Genomic DNA, 15,403 nt, shown 5'->3' with positions numbered 1-15,403 from the left:
CCCCAGGAGTAGGCGCCCTGGTGGGAGTCCAAGCTTACTGGGACTGGGAACCCCAGAAAGACTTGGCTTCGTAGCACGCCGCACCTTTGCCAATCATACTTTCTGAGCAACCCCCCCTATTCCTGGCCTCCGGGCTAGGAAGGGGAATTTTTATAAACCCGGTCGGAGGTCCGGTCAGCTTTGGGCTGAGAAACCAACACAGGCTCCAGCTCCACTAGGGTGGCAGCCTAGATGGAAGCTGGGAGCACGAAAACGGCTCTTCTCCGGCTTCGGCTAGGGAGAGCATCGGAGATCCCTGACCCTCGCTGTGGCCTTCTGGCTCGGAGGGATGGGGATGGTTTATTGGGGACCCTCTCCTCCGGGAAGGGTCCACATGAATCCTCGCCTCGTGCGCTGTTTTGGTGTGACTTCGGTCACATTTTTCAGTGCCTTGGATGCAGCTTCAATCAAAAAATCTGTTCTTATCAGTTTAATATCTGATACGTCCCCTATCTGGGGACCATATATTAAATGGATTTTTAGAACAGGGAGATGGAAAAAGAGCTTGCTCTGTCCACTCCACGCATTGACCTGGTATTGCAGTATCTCCAGGACCGGTGCACCCCTTCTTTAATGCAGTTTCTAAAATCAGAAAGAATTGAATTCAATGTTTTTTGTTCATTTTGCTTGTTTGTCGGATTTTGGGATGGACTCTTTGGCTTTGCTTTTCTTCTCCTCATTGGATTTTTCATGTTCAAAGTTGCAGAAGCCAGATTACAAGCTCATTTTGGTTCAACTTCAGCAACTGTGCATTGCATTGCCATGTAATGTGATGCAATGCTATCTTTCTAGCTCTCCCTTTTTACTTCCTTTTGGATAAACAGACATATTAGGCAAGCATTTTGGAGCTTTCACCTAAATAACTACAGGTGGTGAGATAAGCTGCACAATATAATTGACCTTTCAGTATATTGTTGCACACACACCATCTATTTAGCAAATGCCCTTGTTATCAACAGCAGCCTTTTAAACTCACCTGAGCTAACAGGTATGTGCGCTGGTTACTCTGCTGCGCTTAAATTTTCTTTTTTGGTTTGCTACAATGCCTTTTCTGAAACGTTGTCTCCCTCTGCTGGAACACTGACTTCTTTCATTTAATGCCTGCAGACTATAAAAGAGAACCCAACCCAAAAAGTTTGGTTGATTAGTCTGTGGCATTCTGTTAAACTGTTGCTTATGGCGGTCTCTGTGAGCTTCTCAGCGACATTCAGCCAGCCAGGTATCCCGCCTGCAGTAGATGGAATGTGGCAATGGAACGCTGGCTGCGCGTGTCATAATAGGCTCTGAGCCTTTATATACCTGTGCACAGCAGCAGCCACCTTCAGTCTGCTGCTGGACAGCCAGCAGCAGCAGCAGGAGAGGTATGTAATCAGGAGCCCTCCTGCTAAGGGTAGACAGCTGCTCGTTCCACCCCACCCCCCGCCTTAATTGGTTCTCCTCCCTTCCAACGGTGTTGAGGCGGGTGGGAACAGCAGGGGGTGAAGGTGCTGTGTTTAAAGAGGTGGAGTTATGCAGATCTAAAACGCGTGGCTTGCAGCAGCAGCAAGCCGAAAAGTGCAGGCATGTAAGGGATCTAGAGGTTGACAACATGTCTTCTTAACGGGAGTCCAGGAGCTCATCTCCACAAATGGACTTTTCAGGATCCTTGGGTGGCTCCGTAGTTTGAAACCAATTCTGGTTATCGCTTCTCGGCCTTTTGGCTAAGATCAAGTGTAGTATCTGTTCTTATCAGTTTAATATCTGATACGTCCCCTATCTGGGGACCATATATTAAATGGATTTTTAGAACAGGGAGATGGAAAAAGAGCTTGCTCTGTCCACTCCACGCATTGACCTGGTATTGCAGTATCTCCAGGACCGGTGCACCCCTTCTTTAATGCAGTTTCTAAAATCAGAAAGAATTGAATTCAATGTTTTTTGTTCATTTTGCTTGTTTGTCGGATTTTGGGATGGACTCTTTGGCTTTGCTTTTCTTCTCCTCATTGGATTTTTCATGTTCAAAGTTGCAGAAGCCAGATTACAAGCTCATTTTGGTTCAACTTCAGCAACTGTGCATTGCATTGCCATGTAATGTGATGCAATGCTATCTTTCTAGCTCTCCCTTTTTACTTCCTTTTGGATAAACAGACATATTAGGCAAGCATTTTGGAGCTTTCACCTAAATAACTACAGGTGGTGAGATAAGCTGCACAATATAATTGACCTTTCAGTATATTGTTGCACACACACCATCTATTTAGCAAATGCCCTTGTTATCAACAGCAGCCTTTTAAACTCACCTGAGCTAACAGGTATGTGCGCTGGTTACTCTGCTGCGCTTAAAATTTCTTTTTTGGTTTGCTACAATGCTTTTTCTGAAACGTTGTCTCCCTCTGCTGGAACACTGACTTCTTTCATTTAATGCCTGCAGACTATAAAAGAGAACCCAACCCAAAAAGTTTGGTTGATTAGTCTGTGGCATTCTGTTAAACTGTTGCTTATGGCGGTCTCTGTGAGCTTCTCAGCGACATTCAGCCAGCCAGGTATCCTGCCTGCAGTAGATGGAATGTGGCAATGGAACGCTGGCTGCGCGTGTCATAATAGGCTCTGAGCCTTTATATACCTGTGCACAGCAGCAGCCACCTTCAGTCTGCTGCTGGACAGCCAGCAGCAGCAGCAGGAGAGGTATGTAATCAGGAGCCCTCCTGCTAAGGGTAGACAGCTGCTCGTTCCACCCCACCCCCCGCCTTAATTGGTTCTCCTCCCTTCCAACGGTGTTGAGGCGGGTGGGAACAGCAGGGGGTGAAGGTGCTGTGTTTAAAGAGGTGGAGTTATGCAGATCTAAAACGCGTGGATTGCAGCAGCAGCAAGCCGAAAAGTGCAGGCATGTAAGGGATCTAGAGGTTGACAACATGTCTTCTTAACGGGAGTCCAGGAGCTCATCTCCACAAATGGACCTTTCAGGATCCTTGGGTGGCTCCGTAGTTTGAAACCAATTCTGGTTATCGCTTCTCGGCCTTTTGGCTAAGATCAAGTGTAGTATCTTTTGAAAAGGCAGTTTTGTCCTTGGGCTGCCCTAGTAAATTGATGCATATTACACACTGGTTTGGTGCACTTGTTAGTACGCCAGGTGGCTCATAGAGTTATCTGATGGAAAACATGGCCCTCCAGGATCGAAGTCACTAGGCTGGGTAAGTGTGAGGGCTTTGGAGCAATGTGCCCCAGGAGTAGGCGCCCTGGTGGGAGTCCAAGCTTACTGGGACTGGGAACCCCGGAAAGACTTGGCTTCGTAGCACGCCGCACCTTTGCCAATCATACTTTCTGAGCAACCCCCCCTATTCCTGGCCTCCGGGCTAGGAAGGGGAATTTTTATAAACCCGGTCGGAGGTCCGGTCAGCTTTGGGCTGAGAAACCAACACAGGCTCCAGCTCCACTAGGGTGGCAGCCTAGATGGAAGCTGGGAGCACGAAAACGGCTCTTCTCCGGCTTCGGCTAGGGAGAGCATCGGAGATCCCTGACCCTCGCTGTGGCCTTCTGGCTCGGAGGGATGGGGATGGTTTAATGGGGACCCTCTCCTCCGGGAAGGGTCCACATGAATCCTCGCCTCGTGCGCTGTTTTGGTGTGACTTCGGTCACAATTTTCAGTGCCTTGGATGCAGCTTCAATCAAAAAAATCTGTTCTTATCAGTTTAATATCTGATACGTCCCCTATCTGGGGACCATATATTAAATGGATTTTTAGAACAGGGAGATGGAAAAAGAGCTTGCTCTGTCCACTCAACGCATTGACCTGGTATTGCAGTATCTCCAGGACCGGTGCACCCCTTCTTTAATGCAGTTTCTAAAATCAGAAAGAATTGAATTCAATGTTTTTTGTTCATTTTGCTTGTTTGTCGGATTTTGGGATGGACTCTTTGGCTTTGCTTTTCTTCTCCTCATTGGATTTTTCATGTTCAAAGTTGCAGAAGCCAGATTACAAGCTCATTTTGGTTCAACTTCAGCAACTGTGCATTGCATTGCCATGTAATGTGATGCAATGCTATCTTTCTAGCTCTCCCTTTTTACTTCCTTTTGGATAAACAGACATATTAGGCAAGCATTTTGGAGCTTTCACCTAAATAACTACAGGTGGTGAGATAAGCTGCACAATATAATTGACCTTTCAGTATATTGTTGCACACACACCATCTATTTAGCAAATGCCCTTGTTATCAACAGCAGCCTTTTAAACTCACCTGAGCTAACAGGTATGTGCGCTGGTTACTCTGCTGCGCTTAAAATTTCTTTTTTGGTTTGCTACAATGCCTTTTCTGAAACGTTGTCTCCCTCTGCTGGAACACTGACTTCTTTCATTTAATGCCTGCAGACTATAAAAGAGAACCCAACCCAAAAAGTTTGGTTGATTAGTCTGTGGCATTCTGTTAAACTGTTGCTTATGGCGGTCTCTGTGAGCTTCTCAGCGACATTCAGCCAGCCAGGTATCCTGCCTGCAGTAGATGGAATGTGGCAATGGAACGCTGGCTGCGCGTGTCATAATAGGCTCTGAGCCTTTATATACCTGTGCACAGCAGCAGCCACCTTCAGTCTGCTGCTGGACAGCCAGCAGCAGCAGCAGCAGGAGAGGTATGTAATCAGGAGCCCTCCTGCTAAGGGTAGACAGCTGCTCGTTCCACCCCACCCCCCGCCTTAATTGGTTCTCCTCCCTTCCAATGGTGTTGAGGCGGGTGGGAACAGCAGGGGGTGAAGGTGCTGTGTTTAAAGAGGTGGAGTTATGCAGATCTAAAACGCGTGGATTGCAGCAGCAGCAAGCCGAAAAGTGCAGGCATGTAAGGGATCTAGAGGTTGACAACATGTCTTCTTAACGGGAGTCCAGGAGCTCATCTCCACAAATGGACTTTTCAGGATCCTTGGGTGGCTCCGTAGTTTGAAACCAATTCTGGTTATCGCTTCTCGGCCTTTTGGCTAAGATCAAGTGTAGTATCTGTTCTTATCAGTTTAATATCTGATACGTCCCCTATCTGGGGACCATATATTAAATGGATTTTTAGAACAGGGAGATGGAAAAAGAGCTTGCTCTGTCCACTCCACGCATTGACCTGGTATTGCAGTATCTCCAGGACCGGTGCACCCCTTCTTTAATGCAGTTTCTAAAATCAGAAAGAATTGAATTCAATGTTTTTTGTTCATTTTGCTTGTTTGTCGGATTTTGGGATGGACTCTTTGGCTTTGCTTTTCTTCTCCTCATTGGATTTTTCATGTTCAAAGTTGCAGAAGCCAGATTACAAGCTCATTTTGGTTCAACTTCAGCAACTGTGCATTGCATTGCCATGTAATGTGATGCAATGCTATCTTTCTAGCTCTCCCTTTTTACTTCCTTTTGGATAAACAGACATATTAGGCAAGCATTGTGGAGCTTTCACCTAAATAACTACAGGTGGTGAGATAAGCTGCACAATATAATTGACCTTTCAGTATATTGTTGCACACACACCATCTATTTAGCAAATGCCCTAGTTATCAACAGCAGCCTTTTAAACTCACCTGAGCTAACAGGTATGTGCGCTGGTTACTCTGCTGCGCTTAAAATTTCTTTTTTGGTTTGCTACAATGCCTTTTCTGAAACGTTGTCTCCCTCTGCTGGAACACTGACTTCTTTCATTTAATGCCTGCAGACTATAAAAGAGAACCCAACCCAAAAAGTTTGGTTGATTAGTCTGTGGCATTCTGTTAAACTGTTGCTTATGGCGGTCTCTGTGAGCTTCTCAGCGACATTCAGCCAGCCAGGTATCCTGCCTGCAGTAGATGGAATGTGGCAATGGAACGCTGGCTGCGCGTGTCATAATAGGCTCTGAGCCTTTATATACCTGTGCACAGCAGCAGCCACCTTCAGTCTGCTGCTGGACAGCCAGCAGCAGCAGCAGGAGAGGTATGTAATCAGGAGCCCTCCTGCTAAGGGTAGACAGCTGCTCGTTCCACCCCACCCCCCGCCTTAATTGGTTCTCCTCCCTTCCAACGGTGTTGAGGCGGGTGGGAACAGCAGGGGGTGAAGGTGCTGTGTTTAAAGAGGTGGAGTTATGCAGATCTAAAACGCGTGGATTGCAGCAGCAGCAAGCCGAAAAGTGCAGGCATGTAAGGGATCTAGAGGTTGACAACATGTCTTCTTAACGGGAGTCCAGGAGCTCATCTCCACAAATGGACTTTTCAGGATCCTTGGGTGGCTCCGTAGTTTGAAACCAATTCTGGTTATCGCTTCTCGGCCTTTTGGCTAAGATCAAGTGTAGTATCTGTTCTTATCAGTTTAATATCTGATACGTCCCCTATCTGGGGACCATATATTAAATGGATTTTTAGAACAGGGAGATGGAAAAAGAGCTTGCTCTGTCCACTCCACGCATTGACCTGGTATTGCAGTATCTCCAGGACCGGTGCACCCCTTCTTTAATGCAGTTTCTAAAATCAGAAAGAATTGAATTCAATGTTTTTTGTTCATTTTGCTTGTTTGTCGGATTTTGGGATGGACTCTTTGGCTTTGCTTTTCTTCTCCTCATTGGATTTTTCATGTTCAAAGTTGCAGAAGCCAGATTACAAGCTCATTTTGGTTCAACTTCAGCAACTGTGCATTGCATTGCCATGTAATGTGATGCAATGCTATCTTTCTAGCTCTCCCTTTTTACTTCCTTTTGGATAAACAGACATATTAGGCAAGCATTTTGGAGCTTTCACCTAAATAACTACAGGTGGTGAGATAAGCTGCACAATATAATTGACCTTTCAGTATATTGTTGCACACACACCATCTATTTAGCAAATGCCCTTGTTATCAACAGCAGCCTTTTAAACTCACCTGAGCTAACAGGTATGTGCGCTGGTTACTCTGCTGCGCTTAAAATTTCTTTTTTGGTTTGCTACAATGCCTTTTCTGAAACGTTGTCTCCCTCTGCTGGAACACTGACTTCTTTCATTTAATGCCTGCAGACTATAAAAGAGAACCCAACCCAAAAAGTTTGGTTGATTAGTCTGTGGCATTCTGTTAAACTGTTGCTTATGGCGGTCTCTGTGAGCTTCTCAGCGACATTCAGCCAGCCAGGTATCCTGCCTGCAGTAGATGGAATGTGGCAATGGAACGCTGGCTGCGCGTGTCATAATAGGCTCTGAGCCTTTATATACCTGTGCACAGCAGCAGCCACCTTCAGTCTGCTGCTGGACAGCCAGCAGCAGCAGCAGCAGGAGAGGTATGTAATCAGGAGCCCTCCTGCTAAGGGTAGACAGCTGCTCGTTCCACCCCACCCCCCGCCTTAATTGGTTCTCCTCCCTTCCAACGGTGTTGAGGCGGGTGGGAACAGCAGGGGGTGAAGGTGCTGTGTTTAAAGAGGTGGAGTTATGCAGATCTAAAACGCGTGGATTGCAGCAGCAGCAAGCCGAAAAGTGCAGGCATGTAAGGGATCTAGAGGTTGACAACATGTCTTCTTAACGGGAGTCCAGGAGCTCATCTCCACAAATGGACTTTTCAGGATCCTTGGGTGGCTCCGTAGTTTGAAACCAATTCTGGTTATCGCTTCTCGGCCTTTTGGCTAAGATCAAGTGTAGTATCTGTTCTTATCAGTTTAATATCTGATACGTCCCCTATCTGGGGACCATATATTAAATGGATTTTTAGAACAGGGAGATGGAAAAAGAGCTTGCTCTGTCCACTCCACGCATTGACCTGGTATTGCAGTATCTCCAGGACCGGTGCACCCCTTCTTTAATGCAGTTTCTAAAATCAGAAAGAATTGAATTCAATGTTTTTTGTTCATTTTGCTTGTTTGTCGGATTTTGGGATGGACTCTTTGGCTTTGCTTTTCTTCTCCTCATTGGATTTTTCATGTTCAAAGTTGCAGAAGCCAGATTACAAGCTCATTTTGGTTCAACTTCAGCAACTGTGCATTGCATTGCCATGTAATGTGATGCAATGCTATCTTTCTAGCTCTCCCTTTTTACTTCCTTTTGGATAAACAGACATATTAGGCAAGCATTTTGGAGCTTTCACCTAAATAACTACAGGTGGTGAGATAAGCTGCACAATATAATTGACCTTTCAGTATATTGTTGCACACACACCATCTATTTAGCAAATGCCCTTGTTATCAACAGCAGCCTTTTAAACTCACCTGAGCTAACAGGTATGTGCGCTGGTTACTCTGCTGCGCTTAAAATTTCTTTTTTGGTTTGCTACAATGCCTTTTCTGAAACGTTGTCTCCCTCTGCTGGAACACTGACTTCTTTCATTTAATGCCTGCAGACTATAAAAGAGAACCCAACCCAAAAAGTTTGGTTGATTAGTCTGTGGCATTCTGTTAAACTGTTGCTTATGGCGGTCTCTGTGAGCTTCTCAGCGACATTCAGCCAGCCAGGTATCCTGCCTGCAGTAGATGGAATGTGGCAATGGAACGCTGGCTGCGCGTGTCATAATAGGCTCTGAGCCTTTATATACCTGTGCACAGCAGCAGCCACCTTCAGTCTGCTGCTGGACAGCCAGCAGCAGCAGCAGCAGGAGAGGTATGTAATCAGGAGCCCTCCTGCTAAGGGTAGACAGCTGCTCGTTCCACCCCACCCCCCGCCTTAATTGGTTCTCCTCCCTTCCAACGGTGTTGAGGCGGGTGGGAACAGCAGGGGGTGAAGGTGCTGTGTTTAAAGAGGTGGAGTTATGCAGATCTAAAACGCGTGGATTGCAGCAGCAGCAAGCCGAAAAGTGCAGGCATGTAAGGGATCTAGAGGTTGACAACATGTCTTCTTAACGGGAGTCCAGGAGCTCATCTCCACAAATGGACTTTTCAGGATCCTTGGGTGGCTCCGTAGTTTGAAACCAATTCTGGTTATCGCTTCTCGGCCTTTTGGCTAAGATCAAGTGTAGTATCTGTTCTTATCAGTTTAATATCTGATACATCCCCTATCTGGGGACCATATATTAAATGGATTTTTAGAACAGGGAGATGGAAAAAGAGCTTGCTCTGTCCACTCCACGCATTGACCTGGTATTGCAGTATCTCCAGGACCGGTGCACCCCTTCTTTAATGCAGTTTCTAAAATCAGAAAGAATTGAATTCAATGTTTTTTGTTCATTTTGCTTGTTTGTCGGATTTTGGGATGGACTCTTTGGCTTTGCTTTTCTTCTCCTCATTGGATTTTTCATGTTCAAAGTTGCAGAAGCCAGATTACAAGCTCATTTTGGTTCAACTTCAGCAACTGTGCATTGCATTGCCATGTAATGTGATGCAATGCTATCTTTCTAGCTCTCCCTTTTTACTTCCTTTTGGATAAACAGACATATTAGGCAAGCATTTTGGAGCTTTCACCTAAATAACTACAGGTGGTGAGATAAGCTGCACAATATAATTGACCTTTCAGTATATTGTTGCACACACACCATCTATTTAGCAAATGCCCTTGTTATCAACAGCAGCCTTTTAAACTCACCTGAGCTAACAGGTATGTGCGCTGGTTACTCTGCTGCGCTTAAAATTTCTTTTTTGGTTTGCTACAATGCCTTTTCTGAAACGTTGTCTCCCTCTGCTGGAACACTGACTTCTTTCATTTAATGCCTGCAGACTATAAAAGAGAACCCAACCCAAAAAGTTTGGTTGATTAGTCTGTGGCATTCTGTTAAACTGTTGCTTATGGCGGTCTCTGTGAGCTTCTCAGCGACATTCAGCCAGCCAGGTATCCTGCCTGCAGTAGATGGAATGTGGCAATGGAACGCTGGCTGCGCGTGTCATAATAGGCTCTGAGCCTTTATATACCTGTGCACAGCAGCAGCCACCTTCAGTCTGCTGCTGGACAGCCAGCAGCAGCAGCAGCAGGAGAGGTATGTAATCAGGAGCCCTCCTGCTAAGGGTAGACAGCTGCTCGTTCCACCCCACCCCCCGCCTTAATTGGTTCTCCTCCCTTCCAACGGTGTTGAGGCGGGTGGGAACAGCAGGGGGTGAAGGTGCTGTGTTTAAAGAGGTGGAGTTATGCAGATCTAAAACGCGTGGATTGCAGCAGCAGCAAGCCGAAAAGTGCAGGCATGTAAGGGATCTAGAGGTTGACAACATGTCTTCTTAACGGGAGTCCAGGAGCTCATCTCCACAAATGGACTTTTCAGGATCCTTGGGTGGCTCCGTAGTTTGAAACCAATTCTGGTTATCGCTTCTCGGCCTTTTGGCTAAGATCAAGTGTAGTATCTGTTCTTATCAGTTTAATATCTGATACGTCCCCTATCTGGGGACCATATATTAAATGGATTTTTAGAACAGGGAGATGGAAAAAGAGCTTGCTCTGTCCACTCCACGCATTGACCTGGTATTGCAGTATCTCCAGGACCGGTGCACCCCTTCTTTAATGCAGTTTCTAAAATCAGAAAGAATTGAATTCAATGTTTTTTGTTCATTTTGCTTGTTTGTCGGACTTTGGGATGGACTCTTTGGCTTTGCTTTTCTTCTCCTCATTGGATTTTTCATGTTCAAAGTTGCAGAAGCCAGATTACAAGCTCATTTTGGTTCAACTTCAGCAACTGTGCATTGCATTGCCATGTAATGTGATGCAATGCTATCTTTCTAGCTCTCCCTTTTTACTTCCTTTTGGATAAACAGACATATTAGGCAAGCATTTTGGAGCTTTCACCTAAATAACTACAGGTGGTGAGATAAGCTGCACAATATAATTGACCTTTCAGTATATTGTTGCACACACACCATCTATTTAGCAAATGCCCTTGTTATCAACAGCAGCCTTTTAAACTCACCTGAGCTAACAGGTATGTGCGCTGGTTACTCTGCTGCGCTTAAAATTTCTTTTTTGGTTTGCTACAATGCCTTTTCTGAAACGTTGTCTCCCTCTGCTGGAACACTGACTTCTTTCATTTAATGCCTGCAGACTATAAAAGAGAACCCAACCCAAAAAGTTTGGTTGATTAGTCTGTGGCATTCTGTTAAACTGTTGCTTATGGCGGTCTCTGTGAGCTTCTCAGCGACATTCAGCCAGCCAGGTATCCTGCCTGCAGTAGATGGAATGTGGCAATGGAACGCTGGCTGCGCGTGTCATAATAGGCTCTGAGCCTTTATATACCTGTGCACAGCAGCAGCCACCTTCAGTCTGCTGCTGGACAGCCAGCAGCAGCAGCAGCAGGAGAGGTATGTAATCAGGAGCCCTCCTGCTAAGGGTAGACAGCTGCTCGTTCCACCCCACCCCCCGCCTTAATTGGTTCTCCTCCCTTCCAACGGTGTTGAGGCGGGTGGGAACAGCAGGGGGTGAAGGTGCTGTGTTTAAAGAGGTGGAGTTATGCAGATCTAAAACGCGTGGATTGCAGCAGCAGCAAGCCGAAAAGTGCAGGCATGTAAGGGATCTAGAGGTTGACAACATGTCTTCTTAACGGGAGTCCAGGAGCTCATCTCCACAAATGGACTTTTCAGGATCCTTGGGTGGCTCCGTAGTTTGAAACCAATTCTGGTTATCGCTTCTCGGCCTTTTGGCTAAGATCAAGTGTAGTATCTGTTCTTATCAGTTTAATATCTGATACGTCCCCTATCTGGGGACCATATATTAAATGGATTTTTAGAACAGGGAGATGGAAAAAGAGCTTGCTCTGTCCACTCCACGCATTGACCTGGTATTGCAGTATCTCCAGGACCGGTGCACCCCTTCTTTAATGCAGTTTCTAAAATCAGAAAGAATTGAATTCAATGTTTTTTGTTCATTTTGCTTGTTTGTCGGATTTTGGGATGGACTCTTTGGCTTTGCTTTTCTTCTCCTCATTGGATTTTTCATGTTCAAAGTTGCAGAAGCCAGATTACAAGCTCATTTTGGTTCAACTTCAGCAACTGTGCATTGCATTGCCATGTAATGTGATGCAATGCTATCTTTCTAGCTCTCCCTTTTTACTTCCTTTTGGATAAACAGACATATTAGGCAAGCATTTTGGAGCTTTCACCTAAATAACTACAGGTGGTGAGATAAGCTGCACAATATAATTGACCTTTCAGTATATTGTTGCACACACACCATCTATTTAGCAAATGCCCTTGTTATCAACAGCAGCCTTTTAAACTCACCTGAGCTAACAGGTATGTGCGCTGGTTACTCTGCTGCGCTTAAAATTTCTTTTTTGGTTTGCTACAATGCCTTTTCTGAAACATTGTCTCCCTCTGCTGGAACACTGACTTCTTTCATTTAATGCCTGCAGACTATAAAAGAGAACCCAACCCAAAAAGTTTCGTTGATTAGTCTGTGGCATTCTGTTAAACTGTTGCTTATGGCGGTCTCTGTGAGCTTCTCAGCGACATTCAGCCAGCCAGGTATCCTGCCTGCAGTAGATGGAATGTGGCAATGGAACGCTGGCTGCGCGTGTCATAATAGGCTCTGAGCCTTTATATACCTGTGCACAGCAGCAGCCACCTTCAGTCTGCTGCTGGACAGCCAGCAGCAGCAGCAGCAGGAGAGGTATGTAATCAGGAGCCCTGGTGCTAAGGGTAGACAGCTGCTCGTTCCACCCCACCCCCCGCCTTAATTGGTTCTCCTCCCTTCCAACGGTGTTGAGGCGGGTGGGAACAGCAGGGGGTGAAGGTGCTGTGTTTAAAGAGGTGGAGTTATGCAGATCTAAAACGCGTGGATTGCAGCAGCAGCAAGCCGAAAAGTGCAGGCATGTAAGGGATCTAGAGGTTGACAACATGTCTTCTTAACGGGAGTCCAGGAGCTCATCTCCACAAATGGACTTTTCAGGATCCTTGGGTGGCTCCGTAGTTTGAAACCAATTCTGGTTATCGCTTCTCGGCCTTTTGGCTAAGATCAAGTGTAGTATCTGTTCTTATCAGTTTAATATCTGATACGTCCCCTATCTGGGGACCATATATTAAATGGATTTTTAGAACAGGGAGATGGAAAAAGAGCTTGCTCTGTCCACTCCACGCATTGACCTGGTATTGCAGTATCTCCAGGACCGGTGCACCCCTTCTTTAATGCAGTTTCTAAAATCAGAAAGAATTGAATTCAATGTTTTTTGTTCATTTTGCTTGTTTGTCGGATTTTGGGATGGACTCTTTGGCTTTGCTTTTCTTCTCCTCATTGGATTTTTCATGTTCAAAGTTGCAGAAGCCAGATTACAAGCTCATTTTGGTTCAACTTTAGCAACTGTGCATTGCATTGCCATGTAATGTGATGCAATGCTATCTTTCTAGCTCTCCCTTTTTACTTCCTTTTGGATAAACAGACATATTAGGCAAGCATTTTGGAGCTTTCACCTAAATAACTACAGGTGGTGAGATAAGCTGCACAATATAATTGACCTTTCAGTATATTGTTGCACACACACCATCTATTTAGCAAATGCCCTTGTTATCAACAGCAGCCTTTTAAACTCACCTGAGCTAACAGGTATGTGCGCTGGTTACTCTGCTGCGCTTAAAATTTCTTTTTTGGTTTGCTACAATGCCTTTTCTGAAACGTTGTCTCCCTCTGCTGGAACACTGACTTCTTTCATTTAATGCCTGCAGACTATAAAAGAGAACCCAACCCAAAAAGTTTCGTTGATTAGTCTGTGGCATTCTGTTAAACTGTTGCTTATGGCGGTCTCTGTGAGCTTCTCAGCGACATTCAGCCAGCCAGGTATCCTGCCTGCAGTAGATGGAATGTGGCAATGGAACGCTGGCTGCGCGTGTCATAATAGGCTCTGAGCCTTTATATACCTGTGCACAGCAGCAGCCACCTTCAGTCTGCTGCTGGACAGCCAGCAGCAGCAGCAGCAGGAGAGGTATGTAATCAGGAGCCCTCCTGCTAAGGGTAGACAGCTGCTCATTCCACCCCACCCCCCGCCTTAATTGGTTCTCCTCCCTTCCAACGGTGTTGAGGCGGGTGGGAACAGCAGGGGGTGAAGGTGCTGTGTTTAAAGAGGTGGAGTTATGCAGATCTAAAACGCGTGGATTGCAGCAGCAGCAAGCCGAAAAGTGCAGGCATGTAAGGGATCTAGAGGTTGACAACATGTCTTCTTAACGGGAGTCCAGGAGCTCATCTCCACAAATGGACTTTTCAGGATCCTTGGGTGGCTCCGTAGTTTGAAACCAATTCTGGTTATCGCTTCTCGGCCTTTTGGCTAAGATCAAGTGTAGTATCTTTTGAAAAGGCAGTTTTGTCCTTGGGCTGCCCTAGTAAATTGATGTATATTACACACTGGTTTGGTGCACTTGTTAGTACGCCAGGTGTCTCATAGAGTTATCTGATGGAAAACATGGCCCTCCAGGATCGAAGTCACTAGGCTGGGTAAGTGTGAGGGCTTTGGAGCAATGTGCCCCAGGAGTAGGCGCCCTGGTGGGAGTCCAAGCTTACTGGGACTGGGAACCCCAGAAAGACTTGGCTTCGTAGCACGCCGCACCTTTGCCAATCATACTTTCTGAGCAACCCCCCCTATTCCTGGCCTCCGGGCTAGGAAGGGGAATTTTTATAAACCCGGTCGGAGGTCCGGTCAGCTTTGGGCTGAGAAACCAACACAGGCTCCAGCTCCACTAGGGTGGCAGCCTAGATGGAAGCTGGGAGCACGAAAACGGCTCTTCTCCGGCTTCGGCTAGGGAGAGCATCGGAGATCCCTGACCCTCGCTGTGGCCTTCTGGCTCGGAGGGATGGGGATGGTTTATTGGGGACCCTCTCCTCCGGGAAGGGTCCACATGAATCCTCGCCTCGTGCGCTGTTTTGGTGTGACTTCGGTCACATTTTTCAGTGCCTTGGATGCAGCTTCAATCAAAAAATCTGTTCTTATCAGTTTAATATCTGATACGTCCCCTATCTGGGGACCATATATTAAATGGATTTTTAGAACAGGGAGATGGAAAAAGAGCTTGCTCTGTCCACTCCACGCATTGACCTGGTATTGCAGTATCTCCAGGACCGGTGCACCCCTTCTTTAATGCAGTTTCTAAAATCAGAAAGAATTGAATTCAATGTTTTTTGTTCATTTTGCTTGTTTGTCGGATTTTGGGATGGACTCTTTGGCTTTGCTTTTCTTCTCCTCATTGGATTTTTCATGTTCAAAGTTGCAGAAGCCAGATTACAAGCTCATTTTGGTTCAACTTCAGCAACTGTGCATTGCATTGCCATGTAATGTGATGCAATGCTATCTTTCTAGCTCTCCCTTTTTACTTCCTTTTGGATAAACAGACATATTAGGCAAGCATTTTGGAGCTTTCACCTAAATAACTACAGGTGGTGAGATAAGCTGCACAATATAATTGACCTTTCAGTATATTGTTGCACACACACCATCTATTTAGCAAATGCCCTTGTTATCAACAGCAGCCTTTTAAACTCACCTGAGCTAACAGGTATGTGCGCTGGTTACTCTGCTGCGCTTAAATTTTCTTTTTTGGTTTGCTACAATGCCTTT

At 45.9% G+C, this 15,403-nt stretch overlaps 11 non-coding genes and 2 pseudogenes across 11 annotated transcripts; all 13 read left to right on the top strand.

Moving 5' to 3' along the window:
• Positions 1–425: 425 nt before the first annotated feature.
• LOC141234751 (U2 spliceosomal RNA) lies at positions 426–607 on the top strand. Its single transcript, XR_012300653.1, has one exon. It is a non-coding gene; the product is annotated as a U2 spliceosomal RNA (small nuclear RNA).
• Positions 608–1,719: 1,112 nt separating this feature from the next.
• LOC141234705 (U2 spliceosomal RNA) lies at positions 1,720–1,910 on the top strand. Its single transcript, XR_012300610.1, has one exon. It is a non-coding gene; the product is annotated as a U2 spliceosomal RNA (small nuclear RNA).
• Positions 1,911–3,022: 1,112 nt separating this feature from the next.
• Positions 3,023–3,138, top strand: LOC141234777 (U2 spliceosomal RNA; annotated as a pseudogene).
• A 524-nt stretch (positions 3,139–3,662) lies between these two features.
• LOC141234757 (U2 spliceosomal RNA) lies at positions 3,663–3,845 on the top strand. Its single transcript, XR_012300659.1, has one exon. It is a non-coding gene; the product is annotated as a U2 spliceosomal RNA (small nuclear RNA).
• A 1,115-nt stretch (positions 3,846–4,960) lies between these two features.
• LOC141234704 (U2 spliceosomal RNA) lies at positions 4,961–5,151 on the top strand. Its single transcript, XR_012300609.1, has one exon. It is a non-coding gene; the product is annotated as a U2 spliceosomal RNA (small nuclear RNA).
• Positions 5,152–6,263: 1,112 nt separating this feature from the next.
• On the top strand, positions 6,264–6,454 carry LOC141234703 (U2 spliceosomal RNA). The gene has a single exon (XR_012300608.1). It is a non-coding gene; the product is annotated as a U2 spliceosomal RNA (small nuclear RNA).
• Positions 6,455–7,569: 1,115 nt separating this feature from the next.
• On the top strand, positions 7,570–7,760 carry LOC141234702 (U2 spliceosomal RNA). Its single transcript, XR_012300607.1, has one exon. It is a non-coding gene; the product is annotated as a U2 spliceosomal RNA (small nuclear RNA).
• Positions 7,761–8,875: 1,115 nt separating this feature from the next.
• Positions 8,876–9,066, top strand: LOC141234728 (U2 spliceosomal RNA). The gene has a single exon (XR_012300632.1). It is a non-coding gene; the product is annotated as a U2 spliceosomal RNA (small nuclear RNA).
• A 1,115-nt stretch (positions 9,067–10,181) lies between these two features.
• On the top strand, positions 10,182–10,372 carry LOC141234701 (U2 spliceosomal RNA). Its single transcript, XR_012300606.1, has one exon. It is a non-coding gene; the product is annotated as a U2 spliceosomal RNA (small nuclear RNA).
• A 1,115-nt stretch (positions 10,373–11,487) lies between these two features.
• LOC141234699 (U2 spliceosomal RNA) lies at positions 11,488–11,678 on the top strand. Its single transcript, XR_012300604.1, has one exon. It is a non-coding gene; the product is annotated as a U2 spliceosomal RNA (small nuclear RNA).
• Positions 11,679–12,793: 1,115 nt separating this feature from the next.
• Positions 12,794–12,984, top strand: LOC141234698 (U2 spliceosomal RNA). Its single transcript, XR_012300603.1, has one exon. It is a non-coding gene; the product is annotated as a U2 spliceosomal RNA (small nuclear RNA).
• A 1,115-nt stretch (positions 12,985–14,099) lies between these two features.
• Positions 14,100–14,215, top strand: LOC141234779 (U2 spliceosomal RNA; annotated as a pseudogene).
• Positions 14,216–14,739: 524 nt separating this feature from the next.
• On the top strand, positions 14,740–14,921 carry LOC141234750 (U2 spliceosomal RNA). Its single transcript, XR_012300652.1, has one exon. It is a non-coding gene; the product is annotated as a U2 spliceosomal RNA (small nuclear RNA).
• The last annotated feature ends 482 nt before the right edge of the window (positions 14,922–15,403 follow it).

Source organism: Phyllobates terribilis, unplaced genomic scaffold (genome assembly GCF_046119375.1).
Source record: "Phyllobates terribilis strain yellow unplaced genomic scaffold, ASM4611937v1 Scaffold_639__1_contigs__length_902095, whole genome shotgun sequence".
Classification (NCBI taxonomy): Eukaryota; Metazoa; Chordata; class Amphibia; order Anura; family Dendrobatidae; genus Phyllobates; species Phyllobates terribilis.
This window is presented reverse-complemented; position numbering and strand designations above follow the sequence as displayed.